Source organism: Narcine bancroftii, chromosome 7 (genome assembly GCF_036971445.1).
Source record: "Narcine bancroftii isolate sNarBan1 chromosome 7, sNarBan1.hap1, whole genome shotgun sequence".
Taxonomy (NCBI): domain Eukaryota; kingdom Metazoa; phylum Chordata; class Chondrichthyes; order Torpediniformes; family Narcinidae; genus Narcine; species Narcine bancroftii.
The window spans coordinates 60,070,254-60,087,425 of record NC_091475.1 but is presented as its reverse complement, the minus strand read 5'-3'; the positions used below and the strand labels follow the sequence as shown (position 1 = coordinate 60,087,425).

At 41.2% G+C, this 17,172-nt stretch overlaps 1 protein-coding gene across 2 annotated transcripts in view; it reads right to left on the bottom strand.

The window, feature by feature from the left end:
• Positions 1–17,172, bottom strand: part of LOC138738963 (limbic system-associated membrane protein-like) — a 1,544,776-nt gene that overhangs the window by 1,176,784 nt on the left and 350,820 nt on the right. Inside the window, exon 1 of one of the 2 annotated variants that reach the window (XM_069890212.1) lies at positions 313–329. The exons of the other annotated variant lie outside the window; for it this stretch is intronic. The gene's annotated coding sequence lies outside the window, so the exon portion shown is untranslated. Of the gene's footprint in view, positions 1–312; positions 330–17,172 lie in introns of those variants that run through there. 2 annotated transcript variants of the gene reach the window in all.

The window sequence follows — 17,172 nt, the reverse complement described above, 5'->3', positions numbered from 1 at the left end:
CATGAAAATATAGCACACAAAGCAAACACTTTTAAACAGATAACTGGCCAAATCACTACACTTAAATGTAGGCATACAGCATGGTAACAGGCCATTTCGGCCCATGAGTCCGTGCCACCCAACTACATTAAATTAACTTACCACCCCAGTACGTTTCCAACAGTGGGAGGAAACCGGAGCCCAAGGGAAAACCCATGCAGATGAGGAGAACATACAAACTCCTTACAGACAGCATGGACCCAATTGCTGGGGCTGTAACAGCACTAAACGCTAACTGTGCCATGGTTAATTGTGAAAAGTTTGATGGCCCACCTGATTTGCTTTGTACAACGCCAATCATAATATCTGTAAAATAAGAACACTGGCTTTTGATTTGCCTTCATGTAAATTCAAATCTCAATGTCATCCTGTTGCCAATATTAATAATGTCTGCAATATAGGGACACCTGTGGGCATTGGATTTTATTATTCAGTGAATTGCCAAATGATTCTTCAACAAAACTGGAGGACCAGAACCAATGGATGCTCTGTGTGATGTTTCTTTTATTATAATAAAGCAGCATTGGATTATTCTGTATTAATTATATTTTAGTAACAACTCACGACCTCGTGGGGATCTATTTTGCATCTCACATTTGTCTCCAACTCCCTCTAGTGGTTAGGAGGAGCACTAACTCCCAATCACCACACCCTGAGAAATCAGATTTATGCAAATCCCATATATTTATATAGTTCACTGCCTCACAAAGGTCTTGCATACACACACAGCAGCTTCTCCCCCCTACAACTGTGGAATGTAATCATAGAAAAATTTTCTAATTCATTTAATTTTTGGCATTCAGCCATCGCTTGTCAGGGCATTGACAGAACAGTAGCATTTGCTGCTTATTAATTACCAAAATAGTTGAAGAAATTGTTTATTTGATTTTGCTTTTGTAGAAACAAAATTACTTGTATTTCAATAGCCTTTCATTTCCATGCTTTCTTTCATAAATATTAGGAAGATTACATTTGACATCAAAAATCAAAAGACTTGAACACAGTTATTTTTTGTAAACTCTTTCTGAAGGAAAATTGAAAGATATGACACTGCACAAAAAAAGATTGTGATAGATGATGCTGCAAGAATACCTGGAATTTTTTTTTAGACTGTGAGTTATTTTAAAGAACAGGATGAGGTGAATCCTCACTTGTGCCTTGTTTACTAAAATTTCAGACTTATTGTCAGACTACATACTTGACATCACATACAACCCTGAGATTCTTTTTAACTGCAGACGAGGCAGAATTTACCACTTGCTATCAAAAAAAACTGTACATAATGTACACATGTAAACAAACTATGCAATACAGAGAAGAAAAAAAATCAATAAAGTGCACAAGTAAGAGTTCTTAAATGAGTCCCTGATCGAGTTTGTTGTTGAGGACTCTGATGGTGGAGGGGTAGCAGCTATTCCTGAACCTGGTGGTGTGAGTCTTGTGGCACATATATCTCTTTCCTGATGACAGCAGCGAGAACAGAGCGTATGCTGGGTGGTGTGGATCTTTGATGATTGCTACTGCTCTCTGACGGCAGCATTTATCCTAGATGTTCTCAATAGATTTTGTGGAAAAAATCGTGCTGAAAGGATAAAAAAATATATATCATCTGTGCTTGGGATGGGAAAGACCACAGCTTCCAGTCTAATCACCAATTGCACTGTGTATCCTCCGCACACAATAAGCTGAATCACTTTTAACGACAAGGCACCACTTGTCAGACCTGCATTTCTGCACCAGGTTTGTTTAAATTGTACTTTTTCCAGCTGGGAGCAGAGATTTCTGAAGAAATGCTGCCAAAAGTAAATCTGTTCTAAATGTTTCTCTCTCAAAGAGTGCAAACTTTGTAATGCGCATCTGTTCATTGCAAAGTTACCTTTTGCAGTAATATTTTGCAGTGTCTGGGCATGATGATCTCACATGCAGTGATTTTAAGCCAGGTTCTCTTTCTCAATGTCTTCGGCATGGGTTTTTTTTCTGCACTCAGGTCTGAAATATTTCAGCATTCTTTATCAGTTTCTTGCAGTTCCATTGCTGGAAATAACTATTTTAAATAGTTCTCAAAATGGAAATCGTATTGGTTATCTCACTCCGCAGCCTTTCCTATCCCCATGTCCCTGGTATTGTGTGATCTCGGATTGTGATCTTGCAGGAGTTCCCTGAAATTTTGATTTACCCATGTAGTTAAGTGTGGGGATGTAGAAATGATTTTGCTTCCATTTTGATCCAAATAAAATCTACATCAGCTGTCAGATGGCTGAGAAGTCTAATATTATTAATATTTCAGATCAAGTTTATTATCATCTGACTCTACGTGCATAACCAGATGAAATATTGCTTTGGACCATGGTGTGCGCACCAACACAATGCATGTAATAGGCAGCACATAATAGGTGCATTAACAAACATAATGTGAGATAAATCCTAAACAGCCATGTGGGGAATATGCTAACTGATCTCAGGAATGCAAATCTTTCTTGTCAGGGTTTATTGCTCAAGGCACGTTGTACTTTGTCCCTCTCCAAACTGAACTACAACTTCTCACTGATCAACAACAAGAAAAATGCTAACACCAGTTAGCATCTCAGAGTAAATGTGCTTTGATTACAGAAGCAGCCATGGAAAATCGCCTGAACCCAAAACACTTCCTCAGTGCGGTTCAATACATCACCCTTTCCTTCGCTGCAACAGGAATAAGGTACGTTGATAACATACATTTAATGAAGAGAAATATCCAAACACAGTTTACCGGGGTATAAACCAAAAAATTAATTTCAGTCAAAGAGGTTGGATAGGGCAACACAACATAGAGAGTTGGGATATCAAGGGGCTTACAACATTGGGAAAGAAAAGAGAATCACAGCAGAAATTGCTGAAAAATTTAATCCAGAGGGTAGAAATTCTCTGCTGGATCAAAAGATGGGAGAGGGGTGTGTAAATGCTTCAACAACTGGACCAGAGTGAGAACAGTGAAGATCTTGCAATACAGGATAGATGTAGAGACAGGACGGTTTAAAAAAAAATTCTTAAAAAAAAACATCCTGTCTCTACACATTTGAACTCTGATGGTAAAATTTCTCTACTGGAGAAATAAAGGGGTGAAGGGTAAGGGTGTGTAAATGTTTCAACAAATAGACCAGAGTCTGTATAGTGAAGATCTTGTAACACAGCTGAGAGATATTTTCTTAATTCTTTTTTGAGATACTGCCCTTCTGGCCCACGAGTCCACACCGGCCAAATGCACCAATTAACCAACAAACCCTATACATTTGTTTGGAGGATTGGAGGAACACCAAAAAGAATCCCACATAAGTCATGGGGAGAATGTACAAACTCCTTACAAATAGCGTTCAATTCAAATCCAGTGCTCCAGTGCCGCCTGTAAGTTTGTACATTCTCCCTGTGTCAGTGTGGGCTTTCTCTGTGAGATATTATGTTGTGTTTGTATTGTGTATAGATATGTTTTTGGGAGATAAATTGAGGTGGGTTTGTTAGTGTAGGTCACATGCAAACAATTCAAAACAGATCTCATATAAAATACGGAGCCCTGCTCAAGCAAGACAGGTCAGCTCCTATGGAGCTTTGTAAAAATTTTGGGGAATGCCCAAGAAACTTCACTAATGGATTATTGTTTTGAAAAGCAACAGATGAAAGAGCCGCAGGCTGTCGGGAGTGAAACTGGCTGTTCTAAGAGGGTCATGTGGTTTTGCAAGCAGAGAGAGTCAAACAGGCTTTTTTTTCTCTAAGAGAGAGAGAGAGAGAATGCAGTTTTGCAGTTTTACAGTCAGCAGCAGCAACAGCTGGGACTGGAATAGGACAAGCTGGCAAGCTTGTGGGAAAACCCTATTTTGAAGACAGATTGTGAGTGCTTATTCAGCCTGGATTGGCAGCCTAATGTTTGACTTGAAATAAGTGAAACAAAAAGAAACTCTGTGATGACCTGAAAGAAAGAGATTATCATCTGGAAACTCTGATAGGGCAAGTTTCTTTGGCAAGACACTGAAGTGACTGATTAAGAGGGAATCAGTTGTGGGTGTCCAGCAAACAACAAATCTCTCTCTGAAAACTGACAAGCAGCTTCCTGAGTGATAACCACTTACCTGCTGAACTTCATAAATGTTAAATTGTGTGCGCAGTATAAGAATTGCCTGCAACCAGTGAATTTGGAGGAATGAGAAGTGAGATTGGACTGTGAATCAAACAACATTTCTGAACTTACATACACATTACATACACGTATGCTTACAATTAGAAGAGGGTTAAGTTAGGTTAGTTAAGTCAATAGTGATAAGTTAAAGTGTAATCCTGTTTTTATGTTTAAAGATAATTAAAAAAACTTTTGTTTAAGTAACCCTTTCTCTTGGTGAATATCTATTGATGCTGGGATTTGGGGTCCTCTGGCCTTATAACACCTCCAGGTGCTCTGATTTTCTCCAACCATTCAAAAACATATTGGGGGTTGTAGGTCAATTGGGTGTAATTGGGTGGCAGAAAGGGCCTGTTACTACGCTGCATTTGAAAGAAATTCCAGGGCAAGAATAAACTCCAGAGGGTTGTTAACTCAGCCTGTGACATCACAGGCACCAGACTTCACTCCATCAAGGACATGAAGTGGTGTCTTAAAAAGACAGCTTCTATCCTCAAAGACCCCCACCACTCAGGCCAATCCCTCTTCACTCTGCTACCATCGTGGAAAAGGTCCAGGAGTCTAAAGGCGAGACCTCAGAGGCACAAGGACAGCTTCTGCCCCTCTGCCATCAGACTCCTGAATGATCAATGAACCAGACACTGCTTTACTTTTCATGCAGTTATTGTTATCATTATTTTATTTTATTTTTTAGATTAATGTCATAAGATAATGCAGGGATTTTGTTGACTGTAAAACTGCAAATGCAGGGATGCATAACTATGAACGTTTGAACTTTGATGCTGCCGCAAAACATCATATTTCATGACTTGTTCACGAGCATAAAACTAGCCTCTGATTCTGATCCTGATCCTGTCATCACCAGTCACCTTCACCCAAGAGGTTCTGCTATTCTGTGGCTTTCTCCTGCCTGCATCTCTAAAATTGGAGTTTAACTGTCTTTGTCTCACCAAAAGGTAACTCAACAGTGAAAAGTACAACAGTACGCTGACATGTTCTCAACAAGCAGGATCTCAAAAGAACAATTTCCAAAGAGAGTTACTGGCATCAGATTGAAAATAATACAAAGAATCTTCACACTTGTAAATCTGCAGGGGTCATCTGTTGCATCCGGTGCTCCCATTGTGGCCTCCTCTGCCTCGGAGTGACTGGACACAGACCGACAGATAATTTAATCGGGGACCTTCATTCTGCCCATTGCAAATACAGGGACCTCCCAGTGACCAACCATGTTAATTTCACACATCGTTCACTGACATGGCCTCATGTACTGCCAAACCAAGGCGACTGCCCAATTCGAGGAGACACACTCAACACTCCATCTGCGCATTCTCCAACCTGATAGCATTAGTATCATTTTCAGTTTCCATTGAACCCCTCTCCTGAGTCTTTCTCTTCCCCTATTCCTTTTGTCCATCTCCCTACCCCTTCGCTTCCTTCTGTATTCTGAGAGATACCCCTTCCATATATCACTTTTCAGCTTTTTTCTCTTCTACCATCCCACACATAAAACCTCTTACTTGTAACCTTGTACTCTTCACCCTACCCATTCCTCCATCCCCACCTTTTCATTCAGGCACTTGCTCATATCTAGATGAAGGGCTCAGGCCTGAATCCCTTGCCTTCCTATAGATGATGCATGACTTACTGAGCTTAACCAGCACATTTATGTATAGCATTGCAAAAATGGGAATGCTATTCAGTTTGAATGAAGAAATGTATTTTATTCCAATAATGAAAGGTTGCTCCACATTGCTACAGACTTGGAACTGTGTTAATTGTGATTCTTAATTGTGAGCTGCTGAAGCCGGTCGCTTGTAGGAGGTTCAAGGAGTCCTTTAGTTCTTAAAACAATTAAGGGGCATTGCAGATGAGCTTGGGGACAAGCAATCATCAGCGATTTATGAGTTCCTGACAGCTAATTTCAGAAAAGGAATTAAAATTGTATTTCAGGTACTTATATTTAAGACCACATTTTTCATTGATGAGGATTTTGCAAATCATTCCTTGATTCTATCTTTCATCAAGATCCCAGGAGGGTTTCAATTATAAAAAGATGGGAATTGGCTGGACCAACTCTGCCAAATACTTGAAGTTAAAATAGAGGTAATCTACTGAAACTTTAAATACTGCACTGTGCAAATGGCGGTTGGGAGATCTGTACTAATTCGTAGAAATCTACTTTATGTTAAGTGCCTGGCATTAGCACCTCATGAGGTGCTTGTTTATATGTAGTGAGGCTGTTATGTCACCTTTATTTAAAGTGATATCGACCCAAGTGAACTCTATGAAACCTGTGCTTCTCCTCCTTCATCTTGCTCCCTCTTCTCCTCTCCCTCCCCCTACCCTTTTACTCAGACGCCTGCCTGTTCATTGCTTCCACCTGACGAAAGGCCCAGGACCGAAGAGCTGGATACCCTTTAGTCCTACCCCTGGGCACTCTGAGACCTTCTGAGTTTCTCCAGCACATTTGTGCATTGCACCCAAGTGAACGGTTGTGAGTTCACAACACAGTGGCTGTTGAGAACACGGGAGACAAAGACTAGAGTTGACCATTTGGCTAGTCAATAGGTCACGGCTGATGTTTTTACCTCAAGGTCACTTTCCTGTACAAATGTCAGATCTCTTGATTCCCCTAAAGTCCAAAAATTAAACAGCGCCGAATGAGCTCCTTGTGGGTGATGACATTTCTTCTTGTCTCAGATCTGATTTGCCTACATCTTACATCAGTGAGATAATCCCAGTCCTGCCCCTGCCCAGATCAATTTTCCTTTCTCTTTCATTTCTTAGGTCTACAAAGTTGCACGAAAATCTGTGCTGACACCCTCTCCTCATGTTATCAGTTGTGGCCGGAATCAGCAGGATCCCTGGAACAGTTGTGAGAAGTATTTGCAAGATTGCAGGTATTTTGAACAAAAAAAGGGTTCATTGCTATAATTCTTCATTAAAATGATTTTCTGGACATGAGATTATTTTATAACCAGTTATCCTTTCCGAATATGGAAGATGCCTTGAGCACTGCTGGAACATGAAATGTGAAAGTGGCGGCAAGTGGGAGCATTTTAGGATCTTCCGCTTTACCCACCTGCCTCTCTGCCCCTGGCAGATACAGCACCAGATGTTGATAAAAGTCCATGGTTTCATGGCAATATTAAATCATGAATACAAAAATAAATTGCTGTAGGTCACTTGATCCAGTTGAGTGTGTCTACATTATAATTCTATCGTCTTTTTTATTAAACGTTCAAACAAATATTGGGCTGCAGTTAAACTTAATTGAAACAGCTCTCAGAAATTACTGTAACCTGTTGAGAATATTTCCAATTAATGAGCAGTTGGGAATGAGCTGAAACAGATAATCTATGCCTTCAGCTAACACACATTAATAAATTGGATATCAAATATTTTCAAAAGATCTTATTCTAAGTTCTCCTTTCTGAAGGGCCTGCATTAAACTATGTGCAATTATTACATCCAATATTTGTATGTGTGTGTGTGTGTGTGTGTGTGTGTGTGTGTGTGTGTGTGTGTGTGTGTGAGAGTGTGTGAGTGACTGTGTGAGTATGAATGACTGTGTGAGTGTGAGTGTGTGAAAGTGTGTGTGTGTGAGTGTGTGTGTGAGAGAGTGTGAGCGTGTGTGTAAGTGTGTATGAGTGTATGTGAGAGTGTGTATGTGTGTGATTGTGTGTGTGTCTGGGTGTGTGTGTGAGTGTGTGTGAGAATATGTATGTGTGCGTATGTGTGAGTGTGTGTGAAAGTGTGTGTGCATGAGTGTGTGCGTGTGTGAGTGAGTGTGTGTGAGAGTGTATGTGTGAGTGTGTTTGTGCGTGTGTGAGTGTGTGAGTGTGTGTGTGAGTGTGCGTGTGTGAGTGTGTGAACATGTGTGTGAGTGTGTGTGTGTGAGTGTGAGTGTGTGTGGGTGTGTGTGAGTATGTATGTGAGTGTGGGTGTGTGAGTGTGTGAACATGTGTGTGAGTGTGAGTATGTGTGTGTGTGAGTATGAGTGTTTGTGCATGTGAGTGTGTGAGTGAGTGTGAGTGTGTATGTGAGTGTTGGTGTGTGTGTGATTTGCGAGTGTGTGCGTGATTGTGAGTGTGTGAGTGTGTGAGTATGTGTGTGTGTGAGTATAAGAGTGTTTGTGCATGTGAGTTTGTGTGTGAGTGTGTGTGGGTGTGTGAGTATGTGAGTGTGTTTGTGTGAGAGTGTGTGAGTCTGAGTGTGTGTATGTGTGTGGCTGTGTGTGTGAGTTGTGAGTGTGTGTGAGTGTGTGTGTGAGAGTGTGGGTGTGTTTTTGTGTGAGTGTGAGTGTGTGGAGAAAATTTCAATGCAGGTCCAAATGACAAATTAAGGCCCTCTCATTCACCTGTGACTTTCCCCATTGGTGTCTGAGAAATCCGAGCACACAGTCTCTGTCATATTGAATGGAAAGGTCCTCATATCTGATGGCAAGGTGAACACGAATGTTTGATAGACTCAGCAGGTCAGGCAAAATTCATGAGATGAAAAACAATATCCCATTGATTACAGTTGAGCAACATTTTGAAAGGAGGGAAGGTTTCAGATTTCTGGATCAATGGGCTCTCTTCCAGGGAGGTTAGGACGTGTATGGGCTGGACAATTTGTATCTGAACTGGAAGAATACTAATATCCTTGTGGGAAGGTTTGCAAGTGCTGCCCTGGGGTTTTTAACTAGATTTACAGGGGTGTGGGAAGCGGAAGGGGAGTGAAGGAGGGAAAAGATGAGGTAAAGATTTCATATAAAGACAGAAATCAAAGGGTGGTGGACACTATGTTCTCAGGCACATCTATTTCAATGCAAGTATTGTTGGAAAGACAGGCAAGCTTAGAGTGGGCTGATATCGCCTCAAACCGTGCATCTTGGCGCCTCACAGTTTAGCGGGCAGCAACCTCCTTTGAAGAAGACCGCAGAGCCCACCTCACTGACAAAAGGCAAAGGAGGAAAAACCCAACACCCAACCCCAACCAACCAATTTTCCCCTGCAACCGCTGCAACCGTGTCTGCCTGTCCCGCATCGGACTTGTCAGCCACAAACGAGCCTGCAGCTGACGTGGACATTTACCCCCTCCATAAATCTTCGTCCGCGAAGCCAAGCCAAAGATTGTTGGAAAGACAGGCAAGCTTAGAGTATGGACTGGCATGTAGAATTATGACATTGTGGCCATCAGTGAAACTTGGTTGTAGGAAGGACTGGACTGGCAGTTCAATGATCCAGGGTTCCATTGTTTCAGATGCAATAGAGCAGGAGGAATTAAAGGCTGAGGAGTGGCATTGCTCATCAGGGAAAATATCACAAAATAGACCAGAGGGCTTATCAACTGAGGAAGGTTAAGACAAATGAATGTGTGGCTGAGGGGCTGGTGTAAAAGACAGGGTTTTGGCTTCTTGGACCATTGGGATCTCTTTTGGGGAAGGTATGACCTTAACAAGAAGGATGGGTTACACCTAAAGCCAAAAGGGGTCAACATATTGGCAGTTAGGTTTGGTGCAGCTGTCGGATGCGGTTTGAACTAATTTGGCAAGGGGATGGGAACCTGTATGATAGAGCAAAGGACAAGAAAGATAAAATAGGAAAAGCTGGGTTAGGCAGCGAAAGTAAAAAATCAGAAATAGCAAGGAGGGTGAAAAAAGCAAATCTGAAGGCTTTATATCTTAATGCAAGAAGCATTCGGAACAAGGTAGATGAATTGGCTGTGGAAATTGAGACAAACAAATACGATTTGATTGGGATTACAGAAACATGGCTGCAAGGTGGGCAAGCCTGGGAATTTAACATCCCAGGGTATACAATATTTAGGAGGGATCGGCAAGAAAGAAAAGGGGGTGGGATAGTTTTGATGGTGAGAGAAGGGACCGACACAATTGACAGGAAGGATATTAATTCAGAAGATGCGGAATCTATATGGGTAGAACTGAGGAATAGCAAGAGGCGGAAAATGTTAGTTGGGGCCGTATATAAGCCTCCAAATAGTAATGTAGAGGTGAGGGAAGGCATAAAAATAGAAATTAGAGAAGCGTGCAATAAGGGAACAGCTGTCATCATGGGAGACTTTAATTTGCATATAGATTGGACTAGCCAAATTAGTAAAAATACTGAGGAGGAGGAATTCCTTGAATGTTTACAGGACGGTTATCTAGACCAATATGTCGAAGATCCCACTCAGGAGCAGGCTATTTTAGACTGGGTATTATGTAATGAAAAGGGGCTAATCAGCAATCTTGTTGTACGAGGCCCTTTGGGTAGGAGCGATCACAATATGATCGAATTCTCACTCAACATGGAGAGTGAAGAAATTAAAACTGAAACTAAGGTCCTGAATTTAAATAAAGGGAATTATGATGGTATAAGACGGGAGTTGAGTAAGATTGATTGGGTGGTGTTTATGGGGGGGTTGACGGTGGATAGACAATGGAAAGCATTCAAAGATCTAATGGAAGAAATGAAGAAATTGTTTATACTGGTTGGCATAAAAATAAACCAGAAAAGGTGACTCAACTGTGGATTACAAGGGAAATTAGAGACAGCATTAGGTCCAAAGGGAGAACATATCAATTGGCCAAAAAAAGTACCAAATCCACAGACTGGGAACAGTTCAAGATGCAGCAAAAGAGGACAAAGGGATTAATCAAGGGGGCAAAAATAAATTACAAAAGTAAGCTTGCGGCAAACATAAAAACCAACTGCAAAAGCTTTTATAGATATGTCAAGAGGAAAAGATTGGTGAAATCCAGAGTAGGTCCCTTGCAGTCAGAATCAGGGGAATATATAATGGGGAATAAGGAAATGGCAGACCAATTAAATTCTTACTTTATTTCTGTTTTCACAAGAGAGGATACAAATAACCTCCCAAGGATGTTGGGAAACATAGAGACTAATGCAAGGGAGGAGCTGAAAGAAATCAGTATCTCTAAGGACATGGTCTTGGGGAAATTGAAGGGATTGAAGGCCGATAAATCCCAAGGGCCTGATAATCTACATCCTAGGGTACTTAAGGAAGTGGACATTCAGATAGCAGATGCTTTAAGAATTATTTTCCAGAACTCGATAGACTCAGGATCAGTACCCATGGATTGGGGGTAGCTAATGTTACCCCACTATTTAAAAAGGGGGGTAGAGAAAAAACGGGGAATTATAGGCCGGTGAGCCATACATCAGTAGTGGGAAAAATGATGGAACCCTTTGTTAAGGATGTAATAGCAGAGCATATGACTAGCAGAGAAGGGATTGGACAGAGTCAGCATGGATTTACAAAAGGTAAATCGTGCTTGACAAATCTATTGGAATTCTTTGAGATGGGGGAGAGCCAGTGGATATGGTGTACCTGGAATTCCAAAATGCCATCGATAATGTTCCACATAAACAACTAGCATGCAAAATCAAGGCTCATGGGATTGGGGGCAAGGTATTGATGTGGATTGAGAACTGACTGGCAGATAGAAGACAGAGATTTGGGATAAACGGCTCATTTTCTGAGTGGCAGGCGGTGACCAGTGGGGTGCCACAGGGATCTGTACTGGGACCCCAGCTGTTCACAATTTACATTAATGATCTAGATGAGGCGATTGGATGTAATATCTCCAAATTTGCAGACGACTCTAAGCTAGGAGGGGTTGTGTGCACTGAAGAGGGGGTCAGGAAGCTCGAGTGTGATTTGGATAAATTAGGGGACTTTGCAGATACATGCCAAATGCATTACAATGTGGTGAGGTTATCCACTTAGGTAATACAAACCGGAGGGCAAATTACTATTTGAATGGAAATAAATTGGGAGATGGAGAAGTGCAGAGAGACCTAGGAGTTCTTGTGCACCAGTCACTGAAGGCGAGCATGCAGGTACAGCAGGCAGTTAAAAAGGCAAATGGTATGTTGGCCTTCATATCAAGAGGATTTGAGTATAGGAATAAGGATACCTTACTGCAGCTGTACAGGGCCTTGGTGAGACCACACCTGGAGGATTGTGTGCAGTTTTGGTCGCCTTATCTGAGGAAGGATGTTCTTGCAATGGAGGGAGTGCAGAGGCGATTCACCAGGCTGATACCTGGAATGGCAGGAATGACTTATGAGGAAAGATTGCGCAAATTGGGATTGTACTCGCTGGGGTTTAGAAGATTGAGAGGGGATCTCATAGTGACATATAAAATTCTGGCAGGACTGGACAGAATGGATGCGGAAGGGATGTTTCCAATGGTGGGAGAGTCCAGAACCCAGGGCCATGGTTCGAGGATAATAGGCAAGCCATTTAGAACCGAGATGAGGAGGAATTTCTTTACCCAGAGGGTAGTGAATCTGTGGAATTCATTGCCACAAAGAGCAGTAGAGGCAGGTTCATTGAATATATTTAAGAGGGAATTAGATATATTTCTTCATTATAAGGGAATTAGGGGTTACGGAGAGAAGGCGGGGTGGGATACTGAACTTTAAGATCAGCCATGATCTCATTGAATGGCAGAACAGGCTCAAAGGGCCGAATGACCTACTCCTGCTCCTATCTTCTATGTTTCTATGTTAACATGGGTGGAGCTGAGGAATGGGAAATATATGCCCACGTTCATGGGGTTGTATTAGATACCATTCAATAGTGAATGAGAATTGGAGGGAATTCTGTAGAGACATAGCAGACAGGTACAGGAAACATATGTTTGTGATAATAGGAGATTTTAACTTTCCACATATTGACTGGGATTCCCACTCTTTAAGCTGGATGGCTTAAAGGTTGTCAAATGTGTTCATTAAAGTTTTCTAAATCAATATATCAAGGTTCCAACCAGAGAGAGCAATATTGGACCTCCTATTCAGAAACAAGACAGGACAGGTAACAGAAGTATGTGGAGGGGTGAACTTTGGGTCCAGTGATCAGAACACCATTAGTTTCAAGTTAAATGATACATATGGATAAGTCCGGCACTCGGGTTGAGATTTAATTTTGCGGAAGAGAAAGGATCAAGAATGCATGGATAAGGATTGGTTATTTTCTGTCAAGGGTGTTCTTGGTAAGTGGAAAGGCTTCAAAGATGAAACAATGAGAATACAGAATTTGAAGGCAAAGTTAGCAGGCATGAGGAACCTTTATTTTCAAGGGATATTGGAGATCTGGTTAAGAAGAAGAGAGAAGTATATAGCAGATAGAGAGAACAAGGTGCAAATGAGGTACTTGAAGAGTATAAAAAATTCTAGAAAAAAAAAGAAAATCAGGAGGCCTAAATGAAAACACGAGGTTTCTTTTATCAGACAAGGTGAAGGAGAAACTGAAGTGCTTCTACAGGCATATTAAGTGCAAAAGGATTGTAAGGGACAAAATTGGCTCTCTTGAAGTTCAGGGTGGGCGGCTTTGCGTGGAGCCAGAAAAAAATAGGGGAGAGCTTAACTAGTTTTTTTTTACATCTATATTTACTCAGGAAACATACAGAGTCTATGGAAGTGAGGCAAACAAATAGTAAGGTCATGGAACATACACTGATTAAAGAGAAGGAGGTGCCTGCTGTCTTGAATTGAATAAGGGTGATAAATTCCCAGGGCCTGGCATTGAGTGAAGCTGGTGTAGAATTTCAGGGGCCACGCAGATATATTTAAACTGTCCACAGACATGGATGAATAGCTCATGTAGGTCCATTGTTTAACAAGGCTCCAGAAATAACATAGGAAATTCTAGGATGCTGAGTGACCTGATGTCAGTGGTGGTTAAGTTATTGGAATGTTTTCTGAGAGATCAGATATACAAGAATTTGGAGGGACAGGGAATCATTAGGAAATAGGCAACATGCTGCTTGATAGGTTTTATTTAACGAACCTCACAGAGGTTTTTGAGGAGTGTCCCAGGGACATTTGATGAAGTAAGGGCCGTGGATGCTGTCTTTGACAAGGTCCCACATGGGAAATTTGTCAGGAAGGTTCAGCACCAAACTGGAATCGACATTGGATTTACAGGAGAAGCCAGAGAGTGGTAATGGATGATTGGCTCAAGGATCGGTGCTGGGTCCATTGTTGTTTGTCATCTACATCCATGATCCAGATGATAATGTGGTGAGTTTGCGGATGACACAAAGATTAGAGGTGTTGGGGACTGAGCAATCTGGAAGAGCAGGCAAAACAGCAGACGGAATTTAATGTAGACAAGCATGAAGTGCTGCTTTTTGGAAAGGACAAACCATGGTCGGACATACTGAGTAAATGATAGGTCATTGAGGAGCGCAGTAGAACAGGAACACAGATACATAATTCACTGGAAGTGGTGTTGTAAAGAGAGCTTTTAGCACGTTGACCTTTACAAAACAAAGTACTGAGTATAGGAATTGGATAAATTTGTTCAAGATATAGATGAAACCAAATCTGGAGTATTGTGCCTAAGTACAGGAAAATATTAATAAGATTTAAAGAGTGTAGCAAAGATTTACTAGGATGTTGTCAACTCTTCAGGAACCAAGTTCCAGAGAAACGTTAAACAGGTTTGGACCTCATTCCCTGGAATATAGGAGAATGAGGGGAGATTTAATAGAGATATACAATATTATGAGCAGAGATAGAGTAAATGGAGATAGGCTTTTCCACTGAGGTCATGGGTTAAGGGTGAAAGGGGAAACAATAGTGGGAACTTATCACACAGCGAGTAATAGGAGGGTTGAATGAGCTGCCAAGTTAAGTTGTGAATGTGGACCCACTCTTAACATTTGAGAAATATTAGGACATGGATGGGAAGGGTAAGGAGAAAAATGGACTGGGTTTAAGTCAGTGGGACTAGCAGAATAATCGGTCTAGAAGGACTGAATGGCCTCTTTTCTATTGTTCTAAGAAAGGTTAGATGTCACCTTTACATTGCAGCGAAGATGGAGGGACAGAGAGATCCAAAAGGAGAGCTAGTGACAAAAAGTGATGGAGAGACTAAGGAAGTCATACAGCATCCATGGCAAGTGAAAGGTCACTTACGTTTCGTCGCTAGGTCCTTTGTCAGAAATAAAGGGCAGCAGCCTGAAACTTTGGGAAGACTTTGCTTCATCTGGATACTGCATGACCAGCTGAGTTTCTCCAGCACATTTGTGTATTGCACTTGACGCCCCCCCCCCACCCCCCCACCTCTGCAGTCCTTCTTGTTCAACTTGATCTGGAGGAGATGTGCTTTGTTTTCTCCTTCCTTTGCAAATTCCAGGCCTCATTTAATTCCTATTATTTGCACTACCCATGCATTTTATAGCATGCTTGCCCTCATTAATCAGGGCCAAGGCTACAAGATCATAGAGTTCCTGCTTAACTTTATGAAACTTTCATTAGGCTACAACTGGAGTCATGTGTCCAGATTTGGTCACCCATCATAGAATGGACACAAATGCATTAGAAATGGTGCAGAGATTAACCAGAATGTTGTCTTGGATGGAATGTTTCTGTTCTGAGGAGAGACAGGATGGGTTGGGTTTATTTCCCTTGGAGCAGAGAAGACTGGGATTGTGGGGGCTGGCGGACAGTGGGGAATGCAAGTTGATAAACATTTGCAAAATTCTGAGAAGCACAGATTGAGTATGTGGTTAGAAACTGTTGCCCATGGCAGAAATGGTTTCTACCATCAATCTCGGAAAAGGAATAAAATAATTGGAGTGGGTCTGAAAAGGAATCAATTTTTAATGAAATATTTTGCTTGAAAAAAATTCTCATTGGTCCATTTCCTTTGGAGTTACAAAATCATGGATATAACGAGTCAATGAGGGACAATTAAAACAGTGGTTTTCAATCCTTTTTCTTTCCATTCACATTCCACTTTAAGCAATCCCTTTGAGGTCTCTTAGGGCTCTTATGGCATAGGGATTACTTAAGGTGGAATGTGAGTTTAGGGGGGCAGTTTTAAAATTACTGCACTGAACCAAGAGAGACTGAATGACTCAATTGGCACTGCCAACTAAAAGGAGGTTGTGTTAAGGAAAGAAAAATGCTTACTGTAGCTGTTCTGCTGAGAGGCACAAGTTAAATGAGGTGAATGAGAACAATAATTCTAGAAATTGTAAATGAAAGAGAATTCTAGAGACAATCCATCAGGCAGGGTCCATTAAGAGAGAAAGTGTTTGCATTACAAGATGAAGACTATTCATCAGAATAGGTCAGTTCTGAAATAAACTACAGTATCTAATCTTACTGAAATCACATTGAAAACGGAGGATTTTAACATACTTAATTGATGATGAAATGCTATCCCTCAAACTTGCAGTGGGCCTTATTGGAACAATGTAAGAGGCCTCAGAGAGGGGGAATGGAGAATTAAAATGACTGGCACCTGGAACCTACATTCACTCTTATTTTTCTGAGCAGAAGAGATGTGTGAAGCAATCATCCACTCTCTATTTGATTCCTGCAACAAAGAACACCATGTTGTGAGCAAAAAATATTATACACAGGACTGGATCAAAAGTTGATCAATCTCTGTTCCACCATGAAGATGAGATTGGGTCCCTAGATTTGCAGATAGAGAAAAGTCGAGGACGTGCGGTTGTGACGAGAAAATGAACAAGGGCTTGTAGAGGGAATCGTGTCTTTTGCTTGATTTGAGTTGAAAATTGACCAGATTAGATGTTTCTTGTTACTGCAGTGTTGCAGTTAATTGGTTTGTGTTATTGATACTGATATTTTATTTTGCCACTTAAATCCCTGCTTCATGCTGGGATTTGAACCCATTTCTCCTGATTAATAGGCAAGGCCTCCGGATGGAATTCTTTGCAGCGTTGGAAGGCCTGGCTCAGAGGAGTTGGTGCAGTGATCAAAAATGATATTTTGAGATAAATTTTGACACTAATTTTTCATTGTCACTGAAAACTAATGACAAAGAGCTGCATTGCATTCGCAAAGTGGCAGATGTCTCCAGAGCTTAATAAAAAATGAATTAACTACAGCCATTCTGAATTAGACAGAATGGGTGTATTGAATAGGCACCAAACACTAGATTGTTGGGCACCCACTACAATACAGATCGAGCAGTTTTGAAACTATTGG